The sequence below is a fragment of the Piliocolobus tephrosceles genome, chromosome 12 (genome assembly GCF_002776525.5).
Source record: "Piliocolobus tephrosceles isolate RC106 chromosome 12, ASM277652v3, whole genome shotgun sequence".
NCBI classification, from domain to species: domain Eukaryota; kingdom Metazoa; phylum Chordata; class Mammalia; order Primates; family Cercopithecidae; genus Piliocolobus; species Piliocolobus tephrosceles.
This window is the reverse complement of record NC_045445.1, coordinates 120,638,039-120,656,977: the sequence shown is the minus strand read 5'-3', so window position 1 is coordinate 120,656,977 and position 18,939 is coordinate 120,638,039. Positions and strand designations below refer to the sequence as shown.

The window sequence follows — 18,939 nt, the reverse complement described above, 5'->3', positions numbered from 1 at the left end:
CTCTTTTCTTTATGTCAAAAACAGTATCTGTCAAGATAAGATAATCTGTTATTTTGAGATTACTACTCCATATTTACAATAGCTTCTCATTTATGTTACAAGCAAGTCCCCTATTCCTGAAGGAGTAATTCAAAATTGTATTGTTTTGTGTTTGCTTGTGTGTTTTTCTTTGTATTTTCATTATATATGTGTTTTCATTAATTCAGTGGTAACATAAAACCACAAGTAGCTGTCATCTGTAAGCTAGCAATTGCTTTTGTAGAGCGCATTTAAAACAACATTGCATTGACCCGAACATCTTTACTTGTTTTACCCTAAACATTTTATAACACTTTAACATATCAAATTTAGTAAACATTTATGGATGGCAAATGCAAAATCATATCAATAAAAGGTGGTAGTGTTCAACTTCAACCTCAAACAGAAGAGAGTAAACTGCCCAACCATCTCTATGCATAAGACAAGATAATATGTCCTCTTAGAAAAGAAAACATGTACACGAGCCTGGAATGTTCACAATTTAACGAAAAGGTAATTTTTCAAGTAGTAAATTAATAAAAGTTGCTTACATTTTTGGAAAATGCTCTGTAATTCGTGATGGGGAACAAAAGATTAACTGAATGGCTTAAATAGCAAAAATTTTAACAAAACTGTTTAAGAGGTACTTTGGTGTTAAATTATAGTACATCAAATTATGAAATTTAGTTGAAAAATTAATCTTTATCAATATTTGAATAGCTTTCTTTCCACTTTACTTTTGTCCAGTTGGGCTTTGTTTACTTAGGTTTAAAGCTTGACAGGGAATGTTATTGTGCACAGTAATGGTTTGGGTGTTTAAGTGGAAGTTGTGGCTAGCTACAAACAATAAAGGTTTCCTTACTTCCTTCCTCCTTATTCACCACTTTTAAGTTTTGAGATGTCATTTCTTTAGACAACCTCCACGAAACAGTGTGTTTCTGCTTCAAATGGATAGACCTAAGTCAAGTAGGAAAATGCATAGGGGTTGTGAAGGAAAAGATCTGTGGCCTTCATGGATTTAGAAGCTCTGTTGTTGAATACTTCAGAATAAGAAAAATTACTGAGAATGTGTTAGACTTTAAATGAATGTATAGGAAAATTCAAGCAGACCTTTCTGATGTTTGGCATTTCTAGATGTTATTTCAAGGGCATAGGCATATTGTTGGCATCTAGGTGCATTCTTTTAAAGATTGTTTTTTGATAATGGTATTAAAGGATTTGAGTATCTTAGCATTGCAGATCAGCAAGTATTAGCGATTTCAAATAGAGTTGGAGGATTATTAAACATTATTTGTCTATCAGTTACAGCAAAAAAAGCAAAAATGCTGATAGATATAGGAAGACATTTGTATAGTGTATACACATCTCTTGACAATGCCTGAAATAGTATTCAATAAAATTCAAACATTTAAAAATTATTTTTGTTCTCATAGTGGCTTTCAGATTAAATTCAAATCCTTCTCCAGTGATCCACAAATCCTTTTATATTTAAAAGTTGTAAAATCTTTCAACCTGAGAAAGCTGATTAAATAATAATAATAAAATAAAAGTTGTAAAATCTTTATAGTATTAACTTGAAAAGATCAGAAAATTTGACCCCTGACATTAGGAATTCCCCATCCCTAAGTTGATGGTCAATGACTAATATTTCCAAATTGCTAAATAAAATATCTCCTTTATTCTTTATAGATATTAATAATTAGAATCAAATCAGTCTTATTTGGAAACAATGAGTACCTAATTAATTATGCTGAGAATACTGTGTAAGTTATACTTTATTTTCATAAAACATTATTTTCAAATTATGGGTATGTTTTAGATAATTCCCTTTTGTGCAAGACATATTTTTATGTTAGACACACAGACATACAGTGTGTGCATTATATATAAAAGCAATTCTAAGAAATCTTAACGTGTAGTGAACTATGTATTGAGGGAGAAAGAAGAGAGGAAACTCATACAAGGCGGCAGGGGAGAAAGTATGAACAAAGGCAAAATGATTAGAAAGGTATCAATGTAAAACCATTGAAAAAGAATCTGTAATAAGGACATCAGTAGGAGTTTGAGTTGTGTCTTTACAAAGAGAACTGAAATGGAGATATAACCTAATTTGACTAAAAAGGCAGTTTATATTTGAAGGGTTTTAAGTCATGAACACTTAGGATTTTCATAATGAGGAAATAAGTGAAATTATTGTGTAGAACCTGCAATGGAAATGATCACATATAATTTCCTTAATTACCAACGCTTTGATTATATAGTATATTGTGTGTCTGATTTTCACAAGATGACGTAGACATAGGTATTCTCAGTCTTGGGATTAGAACTAGAAAAATAAAACTACATAAAAAAGCTTTGCTGAATAAAACTCTCCTGCTAATATTTGAATGCATTCAATTGTTTGCATGCATGTTGTTGTAAACAAAAGTTCCACATATTTCAGTACAATTCATATTATGGCCCTTGGGTACTGGTGAGCTGCAATGAAGAAGGGATGGTGAAGAAAACACAACCACTGAAAAAGGAAGCCATGGGAGAGGTTCCTTCAGCTAAGTCCTTTCATTCTTTTTTTTTTTTTTTTTGAAACGGAGTCTGGCTCTGTCAGCCAGGCTGGAGTGCAGTGGCCAGATCTCAGCTCACTGCAAGCTCCGCCTCCCGGGTTCACGCCATTCTCCTGCCTCAGCCTCCCGAGTAGCTGGGACTACAGGCGCCCGCCACCTCGCCTGGCTAGTTTTTTGTATTTTTTAGTAGAGACGGGGTTTCACCATGTTAGCCAGGATGGTCTTGATCTCCTGACCTTGTGATCCGCCCGTCTCGGCCTCCCAAAGTGCTGGGATTACAGGCTTGAGCCACCGCGCCCGGCCAGTCCTTTCATTCTTAGGTAGTTGATTTAAAAATTAATTAGGGTTGAAGTTAAGTATCCTTCTGTATTACATCTACCTGTAGTGGTTCTATCATCATCTGGCATCCAAATAATAAAGTAGAAATACTTCAAAATGTTTCATTGTTCTATAGTACGATTAAAAATACAAATGAACAAGTTGATAAAATAGATTGAATCAATAAACCGTTGTAAAGATTAATCTTCTGGTCATCATTAATTTAGTTTAATCTTTCTACACGAATAATTTTAGGCAATGTTAAATCATAATTATGTGACACCAAAAAATCCTAAATTAATTGTTACTGCTAATCAGAACTACATGTATTAAGCATTATCTCATATTTTAATATTTGAAGTCACTATGGGATATGTGGCCAATTAGGAAATATTACAAGGTTTTTAAAAATAATTCATTCTATTAAAATGAATGTGTTGACAGTAGGATAAACCCTCCATAATCTTCATTCAATTGAGCAGGATTTTTTTTTTTTAGTGATGGAAATTCTTTAGCAAAAATCTGTCACCCAGGCTGTAGTGCAGTGGCGTGATCTCGGCTCACTGCAACCTCTGCCTCCCGGGTTCAAGCGATTCTCCTGCCTCAGCCTCCCGAGTAGCCAGGATTACAGATAGGTGCCACTACACCCGGCTAAATTTTTGTATTATTAGTAGAGACGGGATTTCACCATGTTGGCCAGGCTGGTCTTGAACTCCTGACCTAAAGTGATCCGCCCACCTCGGCCTCCCAAAATGCTAGGATTACAGGCGTGAGCCACTGCACCCGGCCATGATTTTACATTTTTGATGTAGAGAAATGGAATTGATTTTTAGCAACTTTATTGATTTGTAATTTATATAGTATGATTCACTGTTTTTAAGTGTAAAATGTTAATAAATATACAAAGTTTTAAATCATCTCAAAAATCTAGTTTTTAACAATACTATCACAGCAAAGAGAAACTTGAACCTGTTTCCAGTCACTTCTCCTTCACACTCACAGCCTTAGCCAACCAGTGTATTTTCCTTCTCCAGGCATTTCACGTAATTTTTATTTTTGAGTGACTTCAGTCACTTATCTCAATGTTTTTCTGGTAGTTTCATGCTACTTTCCAACTCTAGTGATTTGCCTTTTCTGGACTTGGTTATTATGAATAAAGCTGCTATAAAACTTCAGGTGGAAGTCTTTAACTTGGATAGAAATTTAAGTTTTTCAATCTTGAAATCCTGTCCTAAATATTTGTTTAATATTTTATGAATCAGGCAAACAATTTTCCAAAGTAGTTGTAACATATTTACATTAGCAATGTTTGAGGGTTCCAGTTTTTCTATATCATCAACAATACTGGCTATTTTTAATGCTTTATTGCCATTCCAGTGTGTATTATCTGGTATCTCCATGGCATTTTACCTTGCATTACCCCTCCTAAAAAATGGTGTTGAAAATTCCTTCATATTCTTATTTCCCATTTGTATATCTTCTTGAGCAAAATGTCTACTAAATTATTTTGCCAATATTTATTTGAGTTATCTGTGCTCTTCCTGAGGCAAAAGAGTATTTTCATGTTCTGGAGACAAGCCATTTATTTGACATATGATTTGTAAATGTTGTATCTGTATTGTAAATTACCGTTGCACTTTCTTGATGTATGGTTTTAAAACACAAAGGCTTTTTTAAAAAGTTTGTTGAAGCCAAAATTACCTCTTTTTTTTTTTTTTTTTAGTGTGCTTTCATATTGTGTGTAAGCAATCTTTGCAATGTCAGGGGAATAAAGATGTACACACGTATTTGTCCTCCCACTTGGTGCTTTTCAAGATTTTTTTTTTTTTTTTTTTTTTAATACAGGGTCTCAGTCTGTCGCCCAGGCTGGAGGAGTGCAGTGGCATGATCACAGCTCACTGCAGCCACCATCTCCCAGGCTCAAGCTATCCTCTTGCCTACCTCCTCAGTAGCTGAGACTACAGGCACATGCCACCATGAGCCACTAATTATTATTATTATTATTATTTTTTAAGTAGAGGCAAGGTCTAGCTATGTTGCCCAGGCTGGTCTTCAAGCGACCCTCCCACCTTGGCCTCCCAAAGTGTTGAGATTTGTGTGATGGATACACTAAAAATGTAAAGTCCAAGTTTTTAGTTTTAGTGGTATCAGCCACTGTGTCCCACCCATTTTGAAGATTCTTGAGGCACTTCTGGGACCATTACATTGCCATATTAATTTTAACATTATATTGTCAATTTCTGCAAAAAAATTCAAATAGGTTTTTGTTTGTTTGTTTTGAGACTCAATCTCAGCTCACTGCAACCTCCACCTCCCAGCCTCAAGCGATCCTCCCACCTTAGCCTCCGAAGTGGCTGGGATCACAGGCACACGTCACCACACCGGCTAATTTTTTGTACTTTTTTTTTTTTTTTTTTTTTTTATATGGAGTCTCGCTCTGTCGCCCAGGCTGGAGTGCAGTGGCACGATCTTGGCTCACTGCAACCTCTGCCTCCCGGGTTCACGCCATTCTCCTGCTTCAGCCACCCGAGTAGCTGGGACTACAGGCGCCCACCACCACGCCCAGCTAATTTCTTTTTGTATTTTTAGTAGAGACGGGGGTTTTACCGTATTACCCAGGATGGTCTCGATCTCCTGACCTCGTGATCCACCCCCCTTGGCCTCCCAAGGTGCTGGGATTACAGGAAGGAGCCACAGCGCCCGACCTCAAGTAGGGTTTTAATAGTGATGGTTTTGAATCTGTAGAGCTACTCGATTCCATTGACATTTTAACAATATTAAACTTTTTAATCCGTGAACATGAATTTGCATTCCACAGAATTATATTCCACTGTATTGATGTACTTTTAAAAATATATATATAATTTCCAGTTGAATGGCATTTGATTCTTTTCACTTATTTGATGCTATGAATAATGCTCCCATAACCTTCATGTCCGTGTTATTTGTGTGAAGTTTGCATGTCTTTTGTGTAGTTTACTAATCCTGCTTTTCCTGTATCTTGTCTGAAATCATTATTTGAAATTGCCAAACTGTTTTCTGAAGTAGCTGTAAAGTTTTACGTTCCCCTCACCAGTGTGGAAGGGCTACTGTGACTCCACATTTTGTCCACACTTGTGGACAATAAAAAACTTGTGTTTTTCATTATAGCAGCTCTTCAGAGCAAAAATGTTATATTCCTTTCATTTTATTTTGCATTGCTATTATTATTTTTTTGAGACAGGGTCTCCCTCTGTTCCTCAGGCTGGATTGCAGTGGCACAATCATAGCTCATTGTCCCTCAATCCCTGATCTCAAGCCATCCACCCACCTCAGTCTCCTGAGTAGCTAGGACTATAGGTGTGTACTACCACACCCAGCTAATTTTTAAATTTTTTATAGAGAGGGGTTCTCACTATGTTGCCCAGGCTGGTCTCAAACTCCTGGGCTCAAGCAGTCCTCCCACCTTGGCCTCCCAAACTGATGGGAGGCCACTGCTCCTGGCCTTGTTTTGCATTTGGTATTAATTAATGACTGGACATTTCATGTGCTTCTTTGTCATTTATCTTTGTGCTTTTATGAAATGTCTCTTAAAATTTTGCCAATTTATAAAATGTGGTTGTGTTCCACTTATTCAATTGAAAGTAATCTTTTGTTGAGGTGGGGTGTTTCTGACCATAATTTGGCTTTTTTTAAAAAAATACTTCAATGATGTAGGGGTACAAGTGTAGTTGTATTACATGGATATATTGCATAGTGGTGAAACCTGGGGTTTTAGGTTTGTTTTTTGTTTTGTTTTGTTTTTGTTTTTGAGATGGAGTCTTGCTCTGTCGCCCAGGCAAGAGTGCAGTGGCGTGATCTCGGCTCACTGCAACCTCCACCTCCTGGGTTCAAGTGATTCTCCTGCCTCAGCCTCCCGAGTAGCTGGGACTACAGGCGTCCGCCACCACGGCTGGCTAACTTTTGTATTTTTAGTAGAGATGTGGTTTCACCATATTGGCCAAGCTGGTCTTGAACTCCTGACCTTGTGATCTGCCCACCTTGACTTCCCAAAGTGCTGGGATTACAGGCGTGAACCACTGTGCCTGGCCAGGCTTTTAGTTTTTAGTGTATCCATCACACAAATACTAGACATTTCATACAATAGTTGGTATTTCATCCCTCAAGCAACTTCCACCCTCCCACCATTTGAAGTCTCCGATGTCTACTGTTCCTCTCTGTATGGTCACGTGTATTCGTTGTTTATCTCACTGAGAAGTGAACACAGGCAGTAAATAAATCCAGACTATATAAAAGTTACCTTCATGAGCTATGAAAATAATGTTCATATAGCCTGGACTCACTTTCATTACCTGTTATGTGCTTTGCAGATATTATTTCCCCTGAATTGCTTATCTTTGAACTTCCTTCATGTAAACTGTTGTAGTTCAAAAGTTTTTAATTTTGCTGAAGTATGTTTTAACTTTTGGTTTGTACTTTGTTTTATTAAAAATATTTTGCTTTTAACTTTTGATTTGTACTGTTTTGTTTTATTCTAAATCATTTACTTGGTGATTTTCTTGAATATTGTACAGATATTTTCTTCCATTTATGTTTATGGTCTATTTTGAGTTAATATTTTGTCAGTGTGAACTGTCCATATTTATCTTTCTGCATGTGGATATTCAAGTGGGGCATTCTTTTGGTTTGTAAAAGACTACCAATTCCTCATTGAATTTCTTTGGTAACATGGCTTTTAGTTCAGTAGTCTCAATTCTCTTCTCTTAATCTATGTGTCTAAATTAGTGCCAGTACCATGCTCTGTAAATGAGTGTAGTCTTGTAGTATGTTTTGAAATCTGGAATGTTCTTCTAACATTGTTTTTCCTTTTAAAATTATTATAGCCATTTTGCCTACTCTGCATTTCCGTCCAATGTTTAGCTTGTCTATTTCTGTAAAAAACTGTGGCAGGCATTTTGAGAATGATGATTTTGAAACTGCAAATCTCTTTGAGGAGTATTGACTTCTAACAAAACGCTCTTCAAATCCATGAACATGGAATGTTATTCCATGCACTTAGATTATCTCTACTTACTTTCAGTGTTTTTTTTTTCCTTTCATTGTGCAAATCTTGCTTTACTGATATCAACTTTCTACCAAATACTTCTCTTCTTTTTCATGTCATTAACAATGATAATGTTATAGAGAAATGGAATTAAAATTTCAACTTATTGAAATACAATTTACATAGCAAAATGGCATCCATATTAAGTGAAAAATTCAACATATTTCCGTAGTATTCGGAGTTGTGCAACCACTGCCGAAATCTGATTTTCAAAAATACCGCTAGAGCAAAGGGAAACCTTGGGCCTGTTTCCAGGCACTCTGTTCTCACCTACAGCCCAGCAAACCACAAATCCATTTTCTCTCTCAATTGCTTTGTCTTTCTGGACAGTTCTTCTAAACAGAACCATACAATGTATGATCGTTTGTTTTGTGCTTCCTTCACTTATCACGATGGTTTTGAAGATCATCATCCCTGTAGCCTTTATCACAATGTTGTTTCTCCTTAATGTGGATGCACACTCCATTGTATGGGCACACCAACGTTTGTGTGTCTATTCACTGGTTTAAGGCATTCCAATTGTTTACAACTTTCGACTATTACATGTAATTCTTCTATAAACCATCACCTACTACTATGTTTGGGTGGACCTAAGTTTTACTTTTCTTCTGTAGAAACCTAATTTTGCAATTGCTGAATCCTTTGCTAGATCCATGTTTTTTGTTTTGTTTTCTATTTTTTTGAGATGGAATTTTGCTCTTGTTGCCCAGGCTGGAGTGCAATGGTGTGATCTCGGCTCACTGCAACCTCCGACTCCCAGGTTCGAGCAATTCTCCTGCCTCAGTCTCCCAAGTAGCTGGGATTACAGGCATGCGCCACCAAGCCCAGCTAATTTTTTCTATTTTTAGTAGAGACAGGGTTTCTCCATGTTGGTCAGGCTGGTCTCAAACTCCCGACCTCAGGTGATCCACCCGCCTCAGCCTCCCAAAGTGCTGGGATTACAGGCGTGAGCCACTGTGCCCGGCTCCATGTTTTATTTGTTAAGAAAATGACCATCTATTTACCACAATGGCTATAACTTTTCATTTCCACCAGGTGAGTATGAGAGTTCCAGTTTCTCCACATCCTGAGAAAACATTTGTTGTTTTCTGTTTTTTTTATTATTAACTTTTTCGTTAGTCTAAAACAACATTTAGGCCAGATGCAGTGTCTCACACCTGTAATCTCAGCACTTTGGAAAGCTAAGGTGGGAGAATCTCTTAAGCCCAGGAGTTAGAGACCAGCCTGGGAAACATAGTGAAACCCTGTCTGCACACACACAAAAAAAAACATAAAAAAATTATCCAAGTGTGGTGGCATATGCCTGTAGTCCCATGTACTCAGAAAGGCTGAGGTGGGAGGATCTTTTGAGCGTGGGAGGATCTCTTGAGCGTGGGAGGTCAAGGCTGCAGTGAGCTCTGATCATACCACTGCACTCCAGTCTGGGTGACACAGCAAGACCCTGTCTAAAAATAATTAAACTAAATTAAAAAGTAAAATAACATTTAACATTGCATTTCCTTAAGAAGTAATGATTTTCAACATCTTTTCATGGGCCGCCTGGAAATTTGTTAAATTTCTTTGGGTAAAATGCCCATTCATCTATTTTGCTCACACTGAATTTCAGTTATTCGTATACATCTTATATTGAAAGGGTTCTTTATATATTCAGGATACACATCCTGCTATCTGATATATGATTTACAAATAGTATTCCTGGTCTATAACTTACTACTGCTCATTCCTAATATTGGCCAGTGTTTAATGCCAGTACATGTTCTTAAATTGACTGTAGCTTTGTAGTATATTTTGAAATCTGGAAGTTTGAAAAAGGAAGCTTTATCAGCATTCTTCTTTTTCAAGTTGTTCTATTTATTTTGCTTCCTCTGCTTTTCCATATGAAATTTAGTTTATCCATTTCTGCAAAAACTCTGTAACTTTTTTTTAACTTTAAGTTCTGGGATACATGTGCAGAACATGCAGGTTTGTTACATAGGTATACACGTGCCATGGTGGTTTGCTGCACCTGTCAACCCATCATCTAGGTTTTGAGCCCTGCATGTATTAGGTATTTGTCCTAATGCTCTCCTTCCCCTTGCCCCACATCCCAGTGTGTGATGTTCCCCTCCCTGTGTCCATGTGTTCTGATTGTTCAACTCCCGCTTATGAGTAAGAACATGCGGTGTTTGGTTTTCTGTTCCTGTGTTAGTTTGCTGAGAATGATGGTTTCCAGCTTCGTCCATGTCCCTGCAAAGGACATGAACTCATTCTTTTTTGTGGCTGCCTAGTATTCCATAGTGTATATGTGCCACATTTTCTTTATCCAGTCTATCATTGACGGGCATTTGGGTTGGTTCCAAGTCTTTGCTACTGTAAATAGTGCTGCCATAAACATACGTGTGCATGTGACTTTATAGTAGAATGATTTATAATCCTTTAGGTATATACCCAGTAATGGGATTGCTGGATCAAATGATATTTCTGTTTCTAGATCCTTGAGGAATCACCACACTGTCTGTGACATTTTGAGAACAGTGAAATTGAATCCATAGATCTATTTGGAATACATTGATATTGAAACCATATTGACCTTTCATATCCATGAACACGGATCGCAACTCTATTTACTTAAATCATCTTTTATTATGTCAGTAATACTTTGTAGTTTTCAGTATGCAAATCTTACTCTTTTCTTCTGAATTTTATAACAAATTATTCTCTTCCAATGTATGCTATTTTACATGGCAATGCTGTCTCGATTTCAGTTTCACATTATATTTTGCCATTATGTAAAAACGAGATTGATGTTTTCACACGATCTTTATGGGATAATTTACATAACATAAAGTTTGCCCATTTTAAATGTACAATTCAACAGTTTTAAATGAATATGCTTAGTTGTGAAACCTCACCAACAGGTAATTTCTAGAATTGTTACTGCATAAAAAACCCTACACTCTAGGCCAGGTGCAATGGCTCATGCCTGTAATCCCAGCACTTTGGGAGGCCGATGCAGGTGGATCCCCTGAGGTTAGGAGTTCAAGACCAGCCTGGCCAATATGGCGAAACCTGTCTCTACCAAAAATACAAAAATTAGCCAGGTGTGGTGGTGCTCGCCTGCAGTCCCAGCTACTTGGGAGGCTGAGGCAGGAGAATCACTTGAACCTGGGAGGCAGATGTTGCAGTGAGCTGAGATCGCACCACTGCATTCCAGCCTGGGAGACTGAGACTCCGTCTCAAAATCATAACAACAACAACAACAACAAAAAAAAAAAAAAAAGAAAAGAAAAGGAAAGAAAACCCTCCAATCTGTTAGTAGTCATCCTCATGCTTCCCACCCTTAACCCCTGGCAACGTAACCTCTAATCTATTTTCTGGTTATATTAATTTGATTTTTCTGCAGTTTGTGGGCTTTTGTTTCTGGCTTCTTTCATTTGTAGGATTTTTTAGGATGATTGGCATGTAAGATGTCTCATAATTTTGTTCCTTTCTAATGTAGAATCCTATTTCTTTTTATGCACCACCTTTGATTATCCATTCACCAGTTGAAGGACATCCCAAATTTTTCCACTTTTTGGTTATTATACATAATGCTTCTATAAACCTTCACTTACAAGTCTTTGGGTGGAATTTTGCTTCACTTCTCTTATATAGAAAATGACTTTTGCGGCTGAGCACAGTGACTCATGGCTGTAATCTTAGCACTTTGGGAGGTCGAGGTGGCCAGATCGTGAGATCAGGAGCTCGAGACCAGCCTGACCAACATGGTGAAACCCCATCTCTACTACAGACACAAAAATTAGCCAGGCATGGTGGCATACACCTGTAATCCCAGCTACTCAGGTGGCTGAGGCAAGAGAATCGCTTGAACCCGGGAGGCGGAGGTTGCAGTGAACCGAGATTGTGCCACTGCACTCTAGCCTGAGCGACAGAGCAAGACTCTGTCTAAAAAAAAAAAAAAAAAAAAAAAGACTTTTGCAATTGTTCAATCCTATGCACACTTGATGTTTAATAGTTTAATATCTTAAGAAACTGGCAGACAGTTTTCCAAAGTGGCTACAACGTTTTTCACTTCCATCAGAAAGATATGAGAGTTCTAGTTTCTCCACATCTTTGAAAACACTTGTTATTTTCTGTGCTCTAAGAGTATGTGCATGTGTGCTTTTAAAATAATTGTGCTTTTGTGGTTATGACTTGGCATTTGTCATTGCATTTTCTTAAAAGTATATGCTATTGGTCATTTTTTCTTGGGCTTGCTCACAACTGGTATATTCTTAAGTGAAATGTCTATTCAAATCCTTTGCATATTGGGAGTTATACCTGATGTAAATGACAAGTTGATGGGTGCTGATGAGTTGATGGGTGCTGACGAGTTGATGGGTGCAGCACACCAACATGGCACAAGTATACATATGTAACAAACCTGCACGTTGTGCACATGTACCCTAGAACTTAAAGTATAATAATAATAAAATTTAAAAAATTCTTGAAAAAGAAAAAAAAAACAAATCCTTTGCATACAGTTTTAGTTCTGTTCTCTTTGCATTGAAATGGTTCTTTATATTCATAAATTGTTTACCTCACATATAATTTGCAAACATAGTTTTATTTATATTAATTTTTATTGCTCTTTATACATGTGGCCATTAGAAGTTCAAAATGTTTTAATTTTGGGATTCTGATCCTTTTTTGCATGAGTTGTTTTAGTGTTTTGTAAGAAATCATTGCATGTTTCAGGGGCTCAGAAATGTACTACTCTATTTTATTATGGTTTTAGAGTTTTGGCATATACCTTTATGTGTATTTTTTGTTTGTTATCTGTCGTTGTAGCGTGGTTAAACTAAAGTTCTATATTCATTCTTTGAGTATGGATATCCAAGTGTCCCAGTATAATTTGTGGAAGAGATTAACATTCTATATTAAATTGTCTTGGAGTCTTTGTCAAACTTCAACTGATCAAAAATAAATAGATGTATTTATGAACTCTGCATTCTGTTGCACTGGTTGATATTGCCATCCTAATGTCAATACTATGCCCTATAGATTACTGTCCCTTTGTACTAAGTTTTGACATTGTGAATTTTTCATCCTCTCACTTAGTTATTTTTTAAATCAAGATTGTTTTGGCTCTCCTAGGACCTTTGCAATTTACATATGAATTTTAATATCAGCTTTTCCATTTCTCTGAAAAAGTGAGGCTGAGATTTTAATAGCAATGTTTTTGAATCTGTAGATACACTAAATCTGTTGGCATCTTCACGGTATTGAATTTTCTGATCCATTAACATGAATTTGTATTCCATGGTATTGTATTGCACTTTATAAATACACATTTTATTTTTTTGTCTGATCCCCAGTTGAAGGACCTGCAGTGGTTTCTCTTTTTAGACATCATGAATAATGCTGCTGTGATCTTTGTGTACATGTTATCATGTGAATTGTTTTCATTTCTTTTGTATATATTATTAGTTGTGCTCTTGCTGTTTCCTATAAGACTACTTTTTAAGCGTTATTAGAAATTGTCAAATTGCTTCTATAATTTTCTTCCCCATCACAACTTTGTGAGGATGATATTCACTCCGTGTCTTTGACCACATTTATTTCCTGTGGTTTTTATTATTTCAATTTTTCTGTGTGAAAGTGGTTAACATTGTCTTTTAAATTTGTATTTCCTGTGCATATTTTCCTGTGTCTTGGTCATTTGTATGATTGCTTTTCTGAAAATGATGACCTTGAATTTGTACATCTAGTTGAGAGTATTGATATGTATGCCATGTCATGAATCTATGAATCTGGAATGATACTCCATTTACTTATATCATCTTTTGTTACTCTCAGTAATATTTTGTGGTTTTCAGTGTACAAGTCTTCCTCATTTCATATTAATTTTAAATCAATTATTCCTTCGCATGCTATTGTCAATGGTAATTTTTTTTTCAATTTCAATTTCAGATTATACATTGTTATTATATAGAAATGCAATTGATGTTTTAAAAAAACTTTAATGAGATGATTTGCATTATGTTTGCTCATGTTGAATGTACAATTTCATGATTTTTTGGTAAATACACCAAGCTGTGAAATCCTCAGCAGAATCTAACTTTTAGAAATTATGTAGTTGCATGAGAAATTTTGTTCCTGTTCACTGCCACATTTTCTTCTTACCTCTAACTCTGGGCAATCACTAATCTGCTTTCTACCTCTGTTGATGTGCCTTCTCTTGAAAATTCTTATACAAGGAATTCATGTCATGTGTGGTCCTTTTTGGCTGGCTTCTTTCACTTGCATGTGTTTGAGGATCATCAGCCTTGCAGCATGTATCAAAACGTTTCTTCTCAATATCCCTTTCTGTCTACAAACCACCTTTTGATTAACCATTCAGAATTTGAAAGACACCCCTATCGTCCCACTTTTTACTTATTATGTATAATGATCCTACACTCCTTAACTTACAAGTCTTAGATGGATGTATTTTTCACATTTCTTCTGTAGAAATCTAGTTTTGTAATTGCTGAATGCTATGCTAAGTCAATGACTAACATCTTAAGAAACTGAAAAACTTCCTGTTAAAGTGACTGCAACTTTTTTCGTTCTCACTGGAAAGGCTTGAAAGTTACCATTTATGAAAAGGAACAATCTATTGATGCATACAACTTGGATACATATCTAAAGAATTATGTTGCCTGAAAAAAGCCAATGTCAAAATGTTATTTTCTGTAAGTTTCCATTTTTAACCTTTTGAAAAGACAAAGTTTCAGGAGTAGAATATAAATTAGTGTTTTCCATGGGAGTGTGATAAGGTGGTGGAACTGAAAGAAGCTTCTTTGGGAGGGAGGTGGGTGTGCTTATGAAAAGGCAAAATAGGGGATATCTATGATGATTATTTTGTTCTGTATCTTGATTCTTAGTAGATGCATGAACTTTCACGTGAAAGAATTATATAGAATTAAATACACTCGCCCCTACCGAAGTATAAGTAAAACTGTGGATTATAACAATGTTGGTTTCCTAAGATACTGGTTGTGGTATTGTACTATAGGGTTTTTTTAATGATGAAAAACACATAAAATAAACTGTACCTTCTTAATCATTCCTAAGTGTGTTAGTTGAGTAGTGTTAAATATATTCACATCATTGAGCAAACAATCTCCAGAACTTTTTCATCTTGCAAATCTAACACTCTGTACCAGTAGAAAACTCCCCATTCCCACATTTCCCCATTCTTCTTGTCCTTGGCAAACACCATTTTTCTTTCTTTCTTTCTCTCTTTCCCTTTCTTTTCTTTCTTTCTTTCTTTCTTTCTTTCTTTCTTTCTTTCTTTCTTTCTTTCTTTCTTTCTTTCTTTCTTTCTTTCTTTCTCTCTCTCTCTCTTTCTCTTTCTTTCCTTTTCTTTCTCTCTTTCTCTCTCTCTCTCTCCTTTCTTTCTTTCTCTCTCTCTCTCTCCTTCCTTCCTTCCTTCCTTCCTTCCTTCCTTCCTTCCTTCCTTCCTTCCTTCCTTCCGTCCTTCCTTCCTGAAGTCTCACTCTGTCGCCCAGGCTGCAGTGCAGTGGGGCGATCTCAGCTCACTGCAACCTCTGCCTCCTGGGTTCAAGCGATTCTTCTGCCTCAGCCTCCCAAGTACCTGGGACTACAGGCGCGCACCACAGCCCCCAGATAATTTTTGTATTTTTATTAGAGACGGGGTTTCACCGTATTGGCCAGGCTGGCCTCAAATTCCTGACCTCGTGATCCGCCCGCCTTGGCCTCCCAAAGTGCTGGGATTAGAGGCGTGAGCCACCGAGCTCGGCCTCTACTTTCTGTTTCTATGGATTTGATTAGGTATACCATGTAAGTGAAATCATACAGAATTTGGCTTTTTGTGACTGGCTTATTTCAGTCAGTATAATGTCCTCAAGGTTCATCCACGTTGTAGTATATGTCAGAATTTATTTCCTTCTTAAAGCTAAATAATATTCCATTGTGTGTATGCATATATATATATACATATCACATTTTGTTTATTCATTTCTCAGTGAACACTGGTTGCTTCCACCTTTTGGCTATTTTAAATAGTGCTGCTATAAATAATAAGTGTGCAAATATCTTTTCAAGGCCTTGCTCAATTATTTGGGGTGTATACCTACAAGAAGAATTACTTGATCATGTAGTAGGTCTATTTTTAATTTTTTGAGGAACCACCAGAACGTTTTCCATAGTGTCTGTGCCATTTTAAAATTCTATCAACAGTGCATGAGGCTTCCAATTTCTCCACATCCTCACCAACAATTACTATTTTCTATTCATTTGTTTGTTTGGATAATGGCTATTCTGGGAGGTATGATGTGATATCTCATTGTGCTTTTTTCAGCTTTGCTGAGGTAAAATTGACAAAGAAATAATACACATTCAAAGTGTACAACATGATATTTTGCTGTACATATATATTGTAAAATTACTGCAACTATCAAGCTAATTAACATAGCCATCAACAACACATTTAGCTACTCTTTTTGTTGTGGTGAGAATACTTAAGATCTACTCTTTTAGCATATTTCAAATATGCAGCACATTATTATTAACTATAGCCAGCATGCTATACATTAGGTCTCTAGAACTTGTTCTTTTCATATCTTCAAGTCTGTACCTTTTGACCAACATCTACTCATTTACCTTATCTTCTACTCCTGGTAACCACCCTTCTACTCTGCATCTGAGTATGACTTTATTAGATTCCACATATAAATGAGATCATGTAGTATTTGTCTTTCTGCGTCTGACTTATTTCACTTAGTATAATGTCCTAGGTTGATCTATGCTGTCATAACTAGCAGGATTTCATTCTCTTTAGGCTGAATAATATTCCAGTGTATGTGTGTACACTGTGTGTGTGTGTGTGTGTGTATCTTTTCTTTTTCCATTCATCCATCAACAGGCTCTTAGGTTAATTCCATATCTTGGTTATTGTGAATAATGCTGCAGTGAACATAGGAGTGCAGAAATCTCTTCAAAATAATGACTTTATTTCTTTTAGAGATGTATTCCGGAGTGGGATTGCTGGATCATAAGGTAGTTCTATTTCTGATTTTTTGAGGAATGTTTATACTGTTCTCCATAGCGGCTGCATTAATTTACATTCCCACCAACAGTGTATGAGGGTTCCCCTTTCTTCACATCTTCACTAACACGTGTTATCTTTTGACTTTTGATAACAGCCATCCTCATAGTTATGAGATAATATCTCATTGTGGTTATGATTTGCATTTCCTTGGTGATTAGTGAAGTTGAACACCTTTTCATATACCTGTTGGCCATTTGTATGTCTTACTTTGGAAAGATGCCTACTCAGGTCTTTTGCCCTTTTAAAGTCAGATTATTTATTTTTGGCTATCAAGTTGTATAAGTTCCTTGTATATTTTGGATATTAACCCCTGAATTAGTCTGTTCTCATACTGCTATAAATAACTACTTGAGACTGGGTAATTTATGAAGAAAAGAGGTTTCATTGACTCACATTTCCGCAGGCTGTACAGAAAGCATGGTTGGGGAGGCCTCAGGAAACTTACAATCATGGCAGTGGGGCATAGGGGAAGCAAGCACCTTCTTCACATGGCAGAGCAGGAGGAAGAGAGAGAGCGAAGGGGGACGTGCTACACACTTTTAAGCAACTACCTCTCCTGACAGCTCTATCATGAGTTAGCAGGGGAGACACCACATCCTCCCCCATGATCCAATCACGTCCAATCAGGTCCCGCCCCCAACACTGAGGATTACAATTCAACATGAGATTTGGTGGTGGGCAGGGGGGCGGGGCCCTGGCCCAAACCATATCAATCCCTTATTGGATATGTGCTTTGCAAATGTTTTCTCACATTCTGTGGATGGCCTTTTCATTTTGTTGATTGTTTCCTTTGGTGTGGATAAATTTTTTAGTTTAGTGTTGTCCAATTTGTGTATTTTTACTTTTGTTGCCTGTGCTTTTGATATCATATACAGGAAATCTTTGCCAAATCCAGTTTCATGGGCTTTTCCTCTATGTGTTCTTCTAATGTGTAGCTTTGCAAGATGTTAACATTGGAGGAAAATAGATAAAGGGAACATAGGATCTCTCTCTCTTACAGCTACTTGTGAGTCTACAATTGTCCCATAATACAAATTTTAATTAAAATAGTGTAATCCACCAAAAAATAAAAGACTTGTGCCTCTATAATCTATTACAAATACAGCAAGAAATTTAAAATTAAGCAATCAAGGGAAACATCAATATTTACAAATCAATATGCCAACTGGTAAAAATAGGAAAGATAGAGAGCATTGAAATTATTGTTTCATTTATTGAGAGAAATAAAGGAAAGGGGAGGGAAATAGTATTTAGAAAAAGAAATAATTTTTTATACAGTGTTGGAATTTTCACAGATCGGCCATGTAGCATGTCACACAGGGCTTTGACATAAATTCCAAGTAGTAGATATATCAATTTTTGTGACCATGATTATCTTAAACCTGAACATTTCAAGAAAAGAGCAAAATTCAATATAGCAGCCTGGGAATTAGGAGAGAAACACAGTCTTCTAATTTACTTTTGGGCTAAAAAGTTTATTAAAATCGTAACTGCAGAAAAAAAATTAATGAATGGCAGCTAATATTCTACATATAAAAACAAGGTAAGTCTCAAAGGAAAGTTTCTTGTATTAACTGTTATTACCTGGGAAATAGCCCTGGTGCAATAGTTGCATCCACATACATACCAGGCTAGCTTTACCAGATGTCCCATAATAACAAAAGATTAACAGACCAAATTATGGTACCTGAATCACATTTAAGTAAATCCACTTAAATCATAGAGTTAACACTGAGAGAAGGGAGTTTGTTTAACATACTTTTGATAGGAAATGGGAGAGGAAGGACTTCTTTCCACCTTCAGAAGCTGCCTGAATCATGGTTTGTGCAATGTTCATATGCCTTTCTCTATCTACTGTATCTCCCTTCCTCTGAAAGTTGGCT

The 18,939-nt window shown here is 36.4% G+C and overlaps 1 pseudogene; it reads left to right on the top strand.

Annotated features, from left to right (window-relative positions):
* The first annotated feature begins 492 nt into the window (after positions 1–492).
* LOC111535953 overlaps positions 493–18,939 on the top strand; it is a 37,365-nt pseudogene continuing 18,918 nt past the window's right edge.